The sequence below is a fragment of the Syngnathus floridae genome, chromosome 16, assembly GCF_059516105.1.
Source record: "Syngnathus floridae isolate MCC-2025c chromosome 16, RoL_Sflo_1.0, whole genome shotgun sequence".
Classification (NCBI taxonomy): domain Eukaryota; kingdom Metazoa; phylum Chordata; class Actinopteri; order Syngnathiformes; family Syngnathidae; genus Syngnathus; species Syngnathus floridae.
The window spans coordinates 11,908,003-11,924,038 of NC_142428.1; positions in this window are offsets into that span (position 1 = coordinate 11,908,003).

Consider the following 16,036-nt stretch of genomic DNA (forward strand, 5'->3'; position numbering starts at 1 on the left):
GGTCAACGCGGCACTCTCTAGCTGCCAAGAGCACTTTTTACTATGCGCACCCAACCAGAGCGACGGGAGGAGCATATTTCATAAAACGTGCTCAGCTCGTCGAGAAAATGCGATTTAAGCAATAAAATTAAAAATGCAACTAAAACCTAAACCAAACGTTGCAGGTGCTTATTTCTTCATGCGCAGTGGTCAACGCGGCACTCTCTAGCTGCCAGGAGCACTTTTTACTACGCGCACCCAACCAGAGCGAAGGGAGGAGCACATTTCAGAAAACGTGCTCAGCTCGTCGAGAGAATGCGATTTAAGCAATAATATAAAAAATGCACCTAAAACCTAAACAAAACGTTGCAGGTGCTTATTTCTTTGTGCGCAGTGGTCAACGCGGCACTCTCTAGCTGCCAAGAGCACTTTTTACTATGCGCACCCAACCAGAGTGACGGGATGAGCACATTTCAGAAAACGTGCTCAGCTCGTCGAGAAAATGCGATTTAAGCAATAAAATTAAAAATGCACCTAAAACCTAAACCAAACGTTGCAGGTGCTTATTTCTTCGTGCGCAGTGGTCAACGCGGCACTCCCTAGCTGCCAGGAGCACTTTTTACTGTGCGCACCCAACCAGAGTGACGGAAGGAGCACATTTCAGAAAACGTACTCAGCTCGTCGAGAAAATGCGATTTAAGCAATAAAATTAAAAATGCACCTAAAACCTAAACCAAACGTTGCAGGTGCTTATTTCTTCATGCGCAGTGGTCAACGCGGCACTCCCGAGCTGCCGAGAGCACTTTTTACTACGCGCACCCAACCAGAGCGACGGGAGGAGCACATTTCAGAAAACGTGCTCAGCTCGTCGAGAGAATGCGATTTAAGCAATACAATTGAAAATGCACCTAAAACCTAAACCAAACGTTGCAGGTGCTTATTTCTTCGTGCGCAGTGGTCAACGCGGAACTCCCTAGCTGCCAGGAGCTCTTTTTACTGTGCGCACCCAACCAGAGCGACGGGAGGAGCACATTTCAGAAAACGTGCTCAGCTCGTCGAGAAAATGCGATTTAAGCAATAAAATTAAAAATGCAGCTAAAACCTAAACCAAACGTTGCAGGTGCTTATTTCTTCGTGCGCAGTGCTCAACGCGGCACTCCCTAGCTGCCAGGAGCACTTTTTACTGTGCGCACCCAACCAGAGTGACGGGAGGAGCACATTTCAGAAAACGTGCTCAGCTCGTTGAGAAAATGCGATTTAAGCAATAAAATTAAAAATGCACCCAAAACCTAAACCAAACGTTGCAGGTGGTCATTTCTTCAAGCGCAGTGGTCAACGCGGCACTCTCTAGCTGCCAAGAGCACTTTTTACTATGCGCACCCAACCAGAGTGACGGGAGGAGCACATTTCAGAAAACGTGCTCAGCTCGTCGAGAAAATGCGATTTAAGCAATAAAATTAAAAATGCTCCTAAAACCTAAACCAAACGTTGCAGGTGCTTATTTCTTCATGCGCAGTGGTCAACGCGGCACTCTCTAGCTGCCAGGAGCACTTTTTACTACGCGCACCCAACCAGAGCGACGGGAGGAGCACATTTCAGAAAACGTGCTCAGCTCGTCGAGAAAATGCGATTGAAGCAATAAAATTAAAAATGCACCTAAAACCTAAACCAAACGTTGCAGGTGCTTATTTCTTCATGCGCAGTGGTCAACGCGGCACTCTCTAGCTGCCAAGAGCACTTTTTACTGTGCGCACCCAACCAGAGTGACGGGAGGAGCACATTTCAGAAAACGTGCTCAGCTCGTCGAGAAAATGCGATTTAAGCAATAAGATTAAAAATGCACCTAAAACCTAAACCAAACGTTGCAGGTGCTTATTTCTTCATGCGCAGTGGTCAACGCGGCACTCTCTAGCTGCCAGGAGCAATTTTTACTACGCGCACCCAACCAGAGCGGCGGGAGGAGCACATTTCAGAAAACGTGCTCAGCTCGTCGAGAGAATGCGATTTAAGCAATAAAATAAGAAATGCACCTAAAACCTAAACCGAACGTTGCAGGTGCTTATTTCTTCGTGCGCAGTGGTCAACGCGGCACTCCCTAGCTGCCAGGAGCTCTTTTTACTGTGCGCACCCAACCAGAGCGACGGGAGGAGCACATTTCAGAAAACGTGCTCAGCTTGTCGAGAAAATGCGATTTAAACAATAAAATTAAAAATGCACCTAAAACCTAAACCAAACGTTGCAGGTGCTTATTTCTTCGTGTGCAGTGGTCAACGCGGCACTCCCTAGCTGCCAGGAGCACTTTTTACTGTGCGCACCCAACCAGAGTGACGGAAGGAGCACATTTCAGAAAACGTACTCAGCTCGTCGAGAAAATGTGATTTAAGCAATAAAATTAAAAATGAGCCTAAACCCTAAACCAAACGTTGCAGGTGGTTATTTCTTCATGCGCAGTGGTCAACGCGGCACTCTCTAGCTGCCAAGAGCACTTTTTACTGTGCGCACCCAACCAGAGTGACGGGAGGAGCACATTTCAGAAAACGTGCTCAGCTCGTTGAGAAAATGCGATTTAAGCAATAAAATTAAAAATGCACCTAAAACCTAAACCAAACGTTGCAGGTGTTTATTTCTTCATGTGCAGTGGTCAACGCGGAACTCCCTAGCTGCCAAGAGCACTTTTTACTATGCGCACCCAACCAGAGTGACGGGAGGAGCACATTTCAGAAAACTAGCTCAGCTCGTCGAGAAAATGCGATTTAAGCAATAAAATTAAAAATGCACCCAAAACCTAAACCAAACGTTGCAGGTGGTTATTTCTTCAAGCGCAGTGGTCAACGCGGCACTCTCTAGCTGCCAAGAGCACTTTTTACTATGCGCACCCAACCAGAGCGATGGGAGGAGCATATTTCATAAAACGTGCTCAGCTCGTCGAGAAAATGCGATTTAAGCAATAAAATTAAAAATGCACCTAAAACCTAAACCAAACGTTGCAGGTGCTTATTTCTTCATGCGCAGTGGTCAACGAGGCACTCTCTAGCTGCCAGGAGCACTTTTTACTACGCGCACCCAACCAGAGCGACGGGAGGAGCACATTTCAGAAAACGTGCTCAGCTCGTCGTGAGAATGCGATTTAAGCAATAATATAAAAAATGCACCTAAAACCTAAACCAAACGTTGCAGGTGCTTATTTCTTTGTGCGCAGTGGTCAACGCGGCACTCTCTAGCTGCCAAGAGCACTTTTTACTATGCGCACCCAACCAGAGTGACGGGATGAGCACATTTCAGAAAACGTGCTCAGCTCGTCGAGAAAATGCGATTTAAGCAATAAAATTAAAAATGCACCTAAAACCTAAACCAAACGTTGCAGGTGCTTATTTCTTCGTGCGCAGTGGTCAACGCGGCACTCCCTAGCTGCCAGGAGCACTTTTTACTGTGCGCACCCAACCAGAGTGACGGAAGGAGCACATTTCAGAAAACGTACTCAGCTCGTCGAGAAAATGCGATTTAAGCAATAAAATTAAAAATGCACCTAAAACCTAAACCAGACGTTGCAGGTGCCTATTTCTTCATGTGCAGTGGTCAACGCGGCACTCTCTAGCTGCCAGGAGCACTTTTTACTATGCGCGCACAACCAGAGCTACGGGAGGAGCACATTTCAGAAAACGTGCTCAGCTCGTCGATAAAATGCGATTTAAGCAATAAAATTTAAAATGCACCTAAAACCTAAACCAAACGTTGCAGGTGCTTATTTCTTTGTGCGCAGTGGTCAACGCGGCACTCTTTAGCTGCCAAGAGCACTTTTTACTATGCGCACCCAACCAGAGTGACGGGAGGAGGACATTTCAGAAAACGTGCTCAGCTCGTCGAGAAAATGCGATTTAAGCAATAAAATTAAAAATGCACCTAAAACCTAAACCAAACGTTGCAGGTGGTTATTTCTTCATGCGCAGTGGTCAACGCGGCACTCTCTAGCTGCCAAGAGCACTTTTTACTGTGCGCACCCAACCAGAGTGACGGGAGGAGCACATTTCAGAAAACGTGCTCAGCTCGTCGAGAAAATGCGATTTAAGCAATAAAATTAAAAATGCACCTAAAACCTAAACCAAACGTTGCAGGTGCTTATTTCTTCGTGCGCAGTGGTCAACGCGGAACTCCCTAGCTGCCAGGAGCTATTTTTACTGTGCGCACCCAACCAGAGCGACGGGAGGAGCACATTTCAGAAAACGTGCTCAGCTCGTCGAGAAAATGCGATTTAAGCAATAAAATTAAAAATGCACCTAAAACCTAAACCAAACGTTGCAGGTGCTTATTTCTTCATGTGCAGTGGTCAACGCGGCACTCTCTAGCTGCCAGGAGCACTTTTTACTTTGCGCACCCAACCAGAGTGACGGGAGGAGCACATTTCAGAAAACGTGCTCAGCTCGTCGAGAAAATGCGATTTAAGCAATAAAATTAAAAATGCAGCTAAAACCTAAACCAAACGTTGCAGGTGCTTATTTCTTCGTGCGTAGTGCTCAACGCGGCACTCCCTAGCTGCCAGGAGCACTTTTTACTTTGCGCACCCAACCAGAGTGACGGGAGGAGCACATTTCAGAAAACGTGCTCAGCTCGTCGAGAGAATGCGATTTAAGCAATAAAATTAAAAATGCACCTAAAACCTAAACCAAACGTTGCAGGTGCTTATTTCTTCATGCGCAGTGGTCAACGCGGCACTCCCGAGCTGCTAAGAGCACTTTTTACTGTGCGCACCCAACCAGAGCGACGGGAGGAGCACATTTCAGAAAACTTGCTCAGCTCGTCGAGAGAATGCGATTTAAGCAATAAAATTAAAAATGCACCTAAAACCTAAACCAAACGTTGCAGGTGCTTATTTCTTCGTGCGCAGTGGTCAACGCGGAACTCCCTAGCTGCCAGGAGCTCTTTTTACTGTGCGCACCCAACCAGAGCGACGGGAGGAGCACATTTCAGAAAACGTGCTCAGCTCGTCGAGAAAATGCGATTTAAGCAATAAAATTAAAAATGCAGCTAAAACCTAAACCAAACGTTGCAGGTGCTTATTTCTTCGTGCGTAGTGCTCAACGCGGCACTCCCTAGCTGCCAGGAGCACTTTTTACTGTGCGCACCCAACCAGAGTGACGGGAGGAGCACATTTCAGAAAACGTGCTCAGCTCGTCGAGAAAATGCGATTTAAGCAATAAAATTAAAAAATGCACCTAAAACCTAAACCAAGCGTTGCAGGTGCTTATTTCTTCATGCGCAGTGGTCAACGCGGCACTCTCTAGCTGCCAAGAGCACTTTTTACTGTGCGCACCCAACCAGAGTGACAGGAGGAGCACATTTCAGAAAACGTGCTCAGCTCGTCGAGAAAATGCGATTTAAGCAATAAGATTAAAAATGCACCTAAAACCTAAACCAAACGTTGCAGGTGCTTATTTCTTCATGCGCAGTGGTCAACGCAGCACTCTCTAGCTGCCAGGAGCACTTTTTACTGTGTGCACCCAACCAGAGTGACGGGAGGAGCACATTTCAGAAAACGTGCTCAGCTCGTCGAGAAAATGCGATTTAAGCAATAAAATTAAAGATGCACCTAAAACCTAAACCAAACGTTGCAGGTGCTTATTTCTTCATGCGCAGTGGTCAACGCGGCACTCTCTAGCTGCCAAGAGCACTTTTTACTGTGTGCACCCAACCAGAGTGACGGGAGGAGCACATTTCAGAAAACGTGCTCAGCTCGTCGAGAAAATGCGATTTAAGCAATAAGATTAAAAATGCACCTAAAACCTAAACCAAACGTTGCAGGTGCTTATTTCTTCGTGCGCAGTGCTCAACGCGGCACTCCCTAGCTGCCAGGAGCACTTTTTACTGTGCGCACCCAACCAGAGTGACGGGAGGAGCACATTTCAGAAAACGTGCTCAGCTCGTCGAGAAAATGCGATTTAAGCAATGAAATTAAAAATGCACCTAAAACCTAAACCAAACGTTGCAGGTGCTTATTTCTTCGTGCGCAGTGGTCAACTCGGCACTCCCTAGCTGCCAGGAGCTCTTTTTACTGTGTGCACCCAACCAGAGCGACGGGAGGAGCACATTTCAGAAAACGTGCTCAGCTCGTCGAGAGAATGCGATTTAAGCAATAAAATAAAAAATGCACCTAAAACCTAAACCAAACGTTGCAGGTGCTTATTTCTTCGTGCGCAGTGGTCAACGCGGAACTCCCTAGCTGCCAGGAGCTCTTTTTACTGTGCGCACCCAACCAGAGCGACGGGAGGAGCCCATTTCAGAAAACGTGCTCAGCTCGTCGAGAAAATGCGATTTAAGCAATAAAATTAAAAATGCACCTAAAACCTAAACCAAACGTTGCAGGTGCTTATTTCTTCGTGCGCAGTGCTCAACGCGGCACTCCCTAGCTGCCAGGAGCACTTTTTACTGTGCGCACCCAACCAGAGCGACGGGAGGAGCACATTTCAGAAAACGTGCTCAGCTCGTCGAGAAAATGCGATTTAAGCAATAAAATTAAAAATGCACCTAAAACCTAAACCAAACGTTGCAGGTGCTTATTTCTTCATGCGCAGTGGTCAACGCGGCACTCTCTAGCTGCCAAGAGCACTTTTTACTGTGCGCACCCAACCAGAGTGACGGGAGGAGCACATTTCAGAAAACGTGCTCAGCTCGTCGAGAAAATGCGATTTAAGCAATAAGATTAAAAATGCACCTAAAACCTAAACCAAACGTTGCAGGTGCTTATTTCTTCATGCGCAGTGGTCAACGTGGCACTCTTTAGCTGCCAGGAGCACTTTTTACTGTGTGCACCCAACCAGAGTGACGGGAGGAGCACATTTCAGAAAACGTGCTCAGCTCGTCGAGAAAATACGATTTAAGCAATAAAATTAAAAATGCACCTAAAACCTAAACCAAACGTTGCAGGTGCTTATTTCTTTGTGCGCAGTGGTCAACGCGGCACTCTCTAGCTGCCAAGAGCACTTTTCACTATGCGCACCCAACCAGAGTGACGGGATGAGCACATTTCAGAAAACGTGCTCAGCTCGTCGAGAAAATGCGATTTAAGCAATAAAATTAAAAATGCAGCTAAAACCTAAACCAAACGTTGCAGGTGCTTATTTCTTCGTGCGTAGTGCTCAACGCGGCACTCCCTAGCTGCCAGGAGCACTTTTTACTGTGCGCACCCAACCAGAGTGACGGGAGGAGCACATTTCAGAAAACGTGCTCAGCTCGTCGAGAGAAAGCGATTTAAGCAATAAAATTAAAAATGCACCTAAAACCTAAACCAAACGTTGCAGGTGCTTATTTCTTCATGCGCAGTGGTCAACGCGGCACTCCCGAGCTGCCAAGAGCACTTTTTACTGTGCGCACCCAACCAGAGCGACGGGAGGAGCACATTTCAGAAAACGTGCTCAGCTCGTCGAGAGAATGCGATTTAAGCAATAAAATTAAAAATGCACCTAAAACCTAAACCAAACGTTGCAGGTGCTTATTTCTTCGTGCGCAGTGGTCAACGCGGAACTCCCTAGCTGCCAGGAGCTCTTTTTACTGTGCGCACCCAACCAGAGCGACGGGGGGAGCACATTTCAGAAAACGTGCTCAGCTCGTCGAGAAAATGCGATTTAAGCAATAAAATAAAAAATGCACCTAAAACCTAAACCAAACGTTGCAGGTGCTTATTTCTTCGTGCGCAGTGGTCAACGCGGCACTCCCTAGCTGCCAGGAGCTCTTTTTACTGTGCACACCCAACCAGAGCGACGGGAGGAGCACATTTCAGAAAACGTGCTCAGCTCGTCGAGAAAATGCGATTTAAGCAATAAAATTAAAAATGCACCTAAAACCTAAACCAAACGTTGCAGGTGCTTATTTCTTCATGCGCAGTGGTCAACGCGGCACTCTCTAGCTGCCAGGAGCACTTTTTACTACGCGCACCCAACCAGAGCGACGGGAGGAGCACATTTCAGAAAACGTGCTCAGCTAGTCGAGAGAATGCGATTTAAGCAATAAAATAAAAAATGGACCTAAAACCTAAACCAAACGTTGCAGGTGCTTATTTCTTCGTGCGCAGTGGTCAACGCGGAACTCCCTAGCTGCCAGGAGCTCTTTTTACTGTGCACACCCAACCAGAGCGACGGGAGGAGCACATTTCAGAAAACGTGCTCAGCTCGTCGAGAAAATGCGATTTAAGCAATAAAATTAAAAATGCACCTAAAACCTAAACCAAACGTTGCAGGTGCTTATTTCTTCATGCGCAGTGGTCAACGCGGCACTCTCTAGCTGCCAGGAGCACTTTTTACTACGCGCACCCAACCAGAGCGACGGGAGGAGCACATTTCAGAAAACGTGCTCAGCTCGTCGAGAGAATGCGATTTAAGCAATAAAATAAAAAATGCACCTAAAACCTAAACCAAACGTTGCAGGTGCTTATTTCTTCGTGCGCAGTGGTCAACGCGGCACTCCCTAGCTGCCAGGAGCTCTTTTTACTGTGTGCACCCAACCAGAGCGACGGGAGGAGCACATTTCAGAAAACGTGCTCAGCTCGTCGAGAGAATGCGATTTAAGCAATAAAATAAAAAATGCACCTAAAACCTAAACCAAACATTGCAGGTGCTTATTTCTTCGTGCGCAGTGGTCAACGCGGAACTCCCTAGCTGCCAGGAGCTCTTTTTACTGTGCGCACCCAACCAGAGCGACGGGAGGAGCCCATTTCAGAAAACGTGCTCAGCTCGTCGAGAAAATGCGATTTAAGCAATAAAATTAAAAATGCACCTAAAACCTAAACCAAACGTTGCAGGTGCTTATTTCTTCGTGCGCAGTGCTCAACGCGTTACTCCCTAGCTGCCAGGAGCACTTTTTACTGTGCGCACCCAACCAGAGTGACGGGAGGAGCACATTTCAGAAAACGTGCTCAGCTCGTCGAGAAAATGCGATTTAAGCAATAAAATTAAAAATGCACCTAAAACCTAAACCAAACGTTGCAGGTGCTTATTTCTTCATGCGCAGTGGTCAACGCGGCACTCTCTAGCTGCCAAGAGCACTTTTTACTGTGCGCACCCAACCAGAGTGACGGGAGGAGCACAGTTCAGAAAACGTGCTAAGCTCGTCGAGAAAATGCAATTTAAGCAATAAAATTAAAAATGCACCTAAAACCTAAACCAAACGTTGCAGGTGCTTATTTCTTCGTGCGCAGTACTCAACGCGGCACTCCCTAGCTGCCAGGAGCACTTTTTACTGTGCGCACCCAACCAGAGTGACGGGAGGAGCACATTTCAGAAAACGTGCTCAGCTCGTCGAGAAAATGCGATTTAAGCAATAAAATTAAAAATGCACCTAAAACCTAAACCAAACGTTGCAGGTGCTTATTTCTTCATGCGCAGTGGTCAACGCGGCACTCTCTAGCTGCCAGGAGCACTTTTTACTACGCGCACCCAACCAGAGCGACGGGAGGAGCACATTTCAGAAAACGTGCTCAGCTCGTCGAGAGAATGCGATTTAAGCAATAAAATAAAAAATGCACCTAAAACCTAAACCAAACGTTGCAGGTGCTTATTTCTTCGTGCGCAGTGGTCAACGCGGCACTCCCTAGCTGCCAGGAGCTCTTTTTACTGTGTGCACCCAACCAGAGCGACGGGAGGAGCACATTTCAGAAAACGTGCTCAGCTCGTCGAGAGAATGCGATTTAAGCAATAAAATAAAAAATGCACCTAAAACCTAAACCAAACGTTGCAGGTGCTTATTTCTTCATGCGCAGTGGTCAACGCGGCACTCTCTAGCTGCCAAGAGCACTTTTTACTGTGCGCACCCAACCAGAGTGACGGGAGGAGCACAGTTCAGAAAACGTGCTCAGCCCGTCGAGAGAATGCGATTTAAGCAATAAAATAAAAAATGCACCTAAAACCTAAACCAAACGTTGCAGGTGCTTATTTCTTCGTGCGCAGTGGTCAACGCGGCACTCCCTAGCTGCCAGGAGCTCTTTTTACTGTGCGCACCCAACCAGAGCGACGGGAGGAGCCCATTTCAGAAAAGGTGCTCAGCTCGTCGAGAAAATGCGATTTAAGCAATAAAATTAAAAATGCACCTAAAACCTAAACCAAACGTTGCAGGTGCTTATTTCTTCGTGCGCAGTGCTCAACGCGGCACTCCCTAGCTGCCAGGAGCACTTTTTACTGTGCGCACCCAACCAGAGTAACGGGAGGAGCACATTTCAGAAAACGTGCTCAGCTCGTCGAGAAAATGCGATTTAAGCAATAAAATTAAAAATGCACCTAAAACCTAAACCAAACGTTGCAGGTGCTTATTTCTTCATGCGCAGTGGTCAACGCGGCACTCTCTAGCTGCCAAGAGCACTTTTTACTGTGCGCACCCAACCACAGTGACGAGAGGAGCACATTTCAGAAAACGTGCTCAGCTCGTCGAGAAAATGCGATTTAAGCAATAAAATTAAAAATGCACCTAAAACCTAAACCAAACGTTGCAGGTGCTTATTTCTTCGTGCGCAGTACTCAACGCGGCACTCCCTAGCTGCCAGGAGCACTTTTCACTGTGCGCACCCAACCAGAGTGACGGGAGGAGCACATTTCAGAAAACGTGCTCAGCTCGTCGAGAAAATGCGATTTAAGCAATAAAATTAAAAATGCACCTAAAACCTAAACCAAACGTTGCAGGTGCTTATTTCTTCGTGCGCAGTGCTCAACGCGGCACTCCCTAGCTGCCAGGAGCACTTTTTACTGTGCGCACCCAACCAGAGTGACGGGAGGACCACATTTCAGAAAACGTGCTCAGCTCGTCGAGAAAATGCGATTTAAGCAATAAAATTAAAAATGCACCTAAAACCTAAACCAAACGTTGCAGGTGCTTATTTCTCCATGCGCAGTGGTCAACGCGGCACTCTCTAGCTGCCAAGAGCACTTTTTACTGTGCGCACCCAACCAGAGCGACGGGAGGAGCACATTTCAGAAAACGTGCTCAGCTCGTCGAGAAAATGCGATTTAAGCAATAAAATTAAAAATGCACCTAAAACCTAAACCAAACGTTGCAGGTGGTTATTTCTTCATGCGCAGTGGTCAACGCGGCACTCTCTAGCTGCCAAGAGCACTTTTTACTGTGCGCACCCAACCAGAGTGACGGGAGGAGCACATTTCAGAAAACGTGCTCAGCTCGTCGAGAAAATGCGATTTAAGCAATAAGATTAAAAATGCACCTAAAACCTAAACCAAACGTTGCAGGTGCTTATTTCTTCATGCGCAGTGGTCAACGCGGCACTCTCTAGCTGCCAGGAGCACTTTTTACTACGCGCACCCAACCAGAGCGACGGGAGGAGCACATTTCAGAAAACGTGCTCAGCTCGTCGAGAGATTGCGATTTAAGCAATAAAATAAAAAATGCACCTAAAACCTAAACCAAACGTTGCAGGTGCTTATTTCTTCGTGCGCAGTGGTCAACGCGGCACTCCCTAGCTGCCAGGAGCACTTTTTACTGTGCGCACCCAACCAGAGTGACGGGAGGAGCACATTTCAGAAAACGTGCTCAGCTCGTCGAGAAAATGCGATTTAAGCAATAAAATTAAAAATGCACCTAAAACCTAAACCAAACGTTGCAGGTGCTTATTTCTTCATGCGCAGTGGTCAACGCGGCACTCTCTAGCTGGCAGGAGCACTTTTTACTATGCGCGCCCAACCAGAGCGACGGGAGGAGCACATTTCAGAAAACGTGCTCAGCTCGTCGAGAAAATGCGATTTAAGCAATAAAATTAAAAATGCACCTAAAACCTAAACCAAACGTTGCAGGTGCTTATTTCTTCATGCGCAGTGGTCAACGCGGCACTCCCGAGCTGCCAAGAGCACTTTTTACTGTGCGCACCCAACCAGAGCGACGGGAGGAGCACATTTCAGAAAACGTGCTCAGCTCGTCGAGAGAATGCGATTTAAGCAATAAAATTAAAAATGCTCCTAAAACCTAAACCAAACGTTGCAGGTGCTTATTTCTTCGTGCGCAGTGGTCAACGCGGAACTCCCTAGCTGCCAGGAGCTCTTTTTACTGTGCGCACCCAACCAGAGCGACGGGAGGAGCACATTTCAGAAAACGTGCTCAGCTCGTCGAGAAAATGCGATTTAAGCAATAAAATTAAAAATGCAGCTAAAACCTAAACCAAACGTTGCAGTTGCTTATTTCTTCGTGCGTAGTGCTCAACGCGGCACTCCCTAGCTGCCAGGAGCACTTTTTACTGTGCGCACCCAACCAGAGTGACGGGAGGAGCACAGTTCAGAAAACGTGCTAAGCTCGTCGAGAAAATGCAATTTAAGCAATAAAATTAAAAATGCACCTAAACCCTAAACCAAACGTTGCAGGTGCTTATTTCTTCGTGCGCAGTACTCAACGCGGCACTCCCTAGCTGCCAGGAGCACTTTTTACTGTGCGCACCCAACCAGAGTGACGGGAGGAGCACATTTCAGAAAATGTGCTCAGCTCGTCGAGAAAATGCGATTTAAGCAATAAAATTAAAAATGCACCTAAAACCTAAACCAAACGTTGCAGGTGCTTATTTCTTCATGCGCAGTGGTCAACGCGGCACTCTCTAGCTGCCAAGAGCACTTTTTACTGTGCGCACCCAACCACAGTGACGAGAGGAGCACATTTCAGAAAACGTGCTCAGCTCGTCGAGAAAATGCGATTTAAGCAATAAAATTAAAAATGCACCTAAAACCTAAACCAAACGTTGCAGGTGCTTATTTCTTCGTGCGCAGTACTCAACGCGGCACTCCCTAGCTGCCAGGAGCACTTTTTACTGTGCGCACCCAACCAGAGTGACGGGAGGAGCACATTTCAGAAAACGTGCTCAGCTCGTCGAGAAAATGCGATTTAAGCAATAAAATTAAAAATGCACCTAAAACCTAAACCAAACGTTGCAGGTGCTTATTTCTTCGTGCGCAGTGCTCAACGCGGCACTCCCTAGCTGCCAGGAGCTCTTTTTACTGTGCGCACCCAACCAGAGTGACGGGAGGACCACATTTCAGAAAACGTGCTCAGCTCGTCGAGAAAATGCGATTTAAGCAATAAAATTAAAAATGCACCTAAAACCTAAACCAAACGTTGCAGGTGCTTATTTCTTCATGCGCAGTGGTCAACGCGGCACTCTCTAGCTGCCAAGAGCACTTTTTACTGTGCGCACCCAACCAGAGCGACGGGAGGAGCACATTTCAGAAAACGTGCTCAGCTCGTCGAGAAAATTCGATTTAAGCAATAAAATTAAAAATGCACCTAAAACCTAAACCAAACGTTGCAGGTGCTTATTTCTTCATGTGCAGTGGTCAACGCGGCACTCTCTAGCTGCCAGGAGCACTTTTTACTATGCGCGCACAACCAGAGCGACGGGAGGAACACATTTCAGAAAACGTGCTCAGCTCGTCGAGAAAATGCGATTTAAGCAATAAAATTTAAAATGCACCCAAAACCTAAACCAAACGTTGCAGGTGCTTATTTCTTTGTGCGCAGTGGTCAACGCGGCACTCTTTAGCTGCCAAGAGCACTTTTTACTATGCGCACCCAACCAGAGTGACGGGAGGAGCACATTTCAGAAAACGTGCTCAGCTCGTCGAGAAAATGCGATTTAAGCAATAAAATTAAAAATGCACCTAAAACCTAAACCAAACGTTGCAGGTGGTTATTTCTTCATGCGCAGTGGTCAACGCGGCACTCTCTAGCTGCCAAGAGCACTTTTTACTGTGCGCACCCAACCAGAGTGACGGGAGGAGCACATTTCAGAAAACGTGCTCAGCTCGTCGAGAAAATGCGATTTAAGCAATAAGATTAAAAATGCACCTAAAACCTAAACCAAACGTTGCAGGTGCTTATTTCTTCATGCGCAGTGGTCAACGCGGCACTCTCTAGCTGCCAGGAGCACTTTTTACTACGCGCACCCAACCAGAGCGACGGGAGGAGCACATTTCAGAAAACGTGCTCAGCTCGTCGAGAGATTGCGATTTAAGCAATAAAATAAAAAATGCACCTAAAACCTAAACCAAACGTTGCAGGTGCTTATTTCTTCGTGCGCAGTGGTCAACGCGGCACTCCCTAGCTGCCAGGAGCACTTTTTACTGTGCGCACCCAACCAGAGTGACGGGAGGAGCACATTTCAGAAAACGTGCTAAGCTCATCGAGAAAATGCAATTTAAGCAATAAAATTAAAAATGCACCTAAAACCTAAACCAAACGTTGCAGGTGCTTATTTCTTCGTGCGCAGTACTCAACGCGGCACTCCCTAGCTGCCAGGAGCACTTTTTACTGTGCGCACCCAACCAGAGTGACGGGAGGAGCACATTTCAGAAAATGTGCTCAGCTCGTCGACAAAATGCGATTTAAGCAATAAAATTAAAAATGCACCTAAAACCTAAACCAAACGTTGCAGGTGCTTATTTCTTCATGCGCAGTGGTCAACGCGGCACTCTCTAGCTGCCAAGAGCACTTTTTACTGTGCGCACCCAACCACAGTGACGAGAGGAGCACATTTCAGAAAACGTGCTCAGCTCGTCGAGAAAATGCGATTTAAGCAATAAAATTAAAAATGCACCTAAAACCTAAACTAAACGTTGCAGGTGCTTATTTCTTCGTGCGCAGTACTCAACGCGGCACTCCCTAGCTGCCAGGAGCACTTTTTACTGTGCGCACCCAACCAGAGTGACGGGAGGAGCACATTTCAGAAAACGTGCTCAGCTCGTCGAGAAAATGCGATTTAAGCAATAAAATTAAAAATGCACCTAAAACCTAAACCAAACGTTGCAGGTGCTTATTTCTTCGTGCGCAGTGCTCAACGCGGCACTCCCTAGCTGCCAGGAGCTCTTTTTACTGTGCGCACCCAACCAGAGTGACGGGAGGACCACATTTCAGAAAACGTGCTCAGCTCGTCGAGAAAATGCGATTTAAGCAATAAAATTAAAAATGCACCTAAAACCTAAACCAAACGTTGCAGGTGCTTATTTCTTCATGCGCAGTGGTCAACGCGGCACTCTCTAGCTGCCAAGAGCACTTTTTACTGTGCGCACCCAACCAGAGCGACGGGAGGAGCACATTTCAGAAAACGTGCTCAGCTCGTCGAGAAAATGCGATTTAAGCAATAAAATTAAAAATGCACCTAAAACCTAAACCAAACGTTGCAGGTGCTTATTTCTTCATGTGCAGTGGTCAACGCGGCACTCTCTAGCTGCCAGGAGCACTTTTTACTATGCGCGCACAACCAGAGCGACGGGAGGAGCACATTTCAGAAAACGTGCTCAGCTCGTCGATAAAATGCGATTTAAGCAATAAAATTTAAAATGCACCCAAAACCTAAACCAAACGTTGCAGGTGCTTATTTCTTTGTGCGCAGTGGTCAACGCGGCACTCTTTAGCTGCCAAGAGCACTTTTTACTATGCGCACCCAACCAGAGTGACGGGAGGAGCACATTTCAGAAAACGTGCTCAGCTCGTCGAGAAAATGCGATTTAAGCAATAAAATTAAAAATGCACCTAAAACCTAAACCAAACGTTGCAGGTGGTTATTTCTTCATGCGCAGTGGTCAACGCGGCACTCTCTAGCTGCCAAGAGCACTTTTTACTGTGCGCACCCAACCAGAGTGACGGGAGGAGCACATTTCAGAAAACGTGCTCAGCTCGTCGAGAAAATGCGATTTAAGCAATAAGATTAAAAATGCACCTAAAACCTAAACCAAACGTTGCAGGTGCTTATTTCTTCATGCGCAGTGGTCAACGCGGCACTCTCTAGCTGCCAGGAGCACTTTTTACTACGCGCACCCAACCAGAGCGACGGGAGGAGCACATTTCAGAAAACGTGCTCAGCTCGTCGAGAGATTGCGATTTAAGCAATAAAATAAAAAATGCACCTAAAACCTAAACCAAACGTTGCAGGTGCTTATTTCTTCGTGCGCAGTGGTCAACGCGGCACTCCCTAGCTGCCAGGAGCACTTTTTACTGTGCGCACCCAACCAGAGTGACGGGAGGAGCAAATTTCAGAAAACGTGCTCAGCTCGTCGAGAAAATGCGATTTAAGCAATAAAATTAAAAATGCACC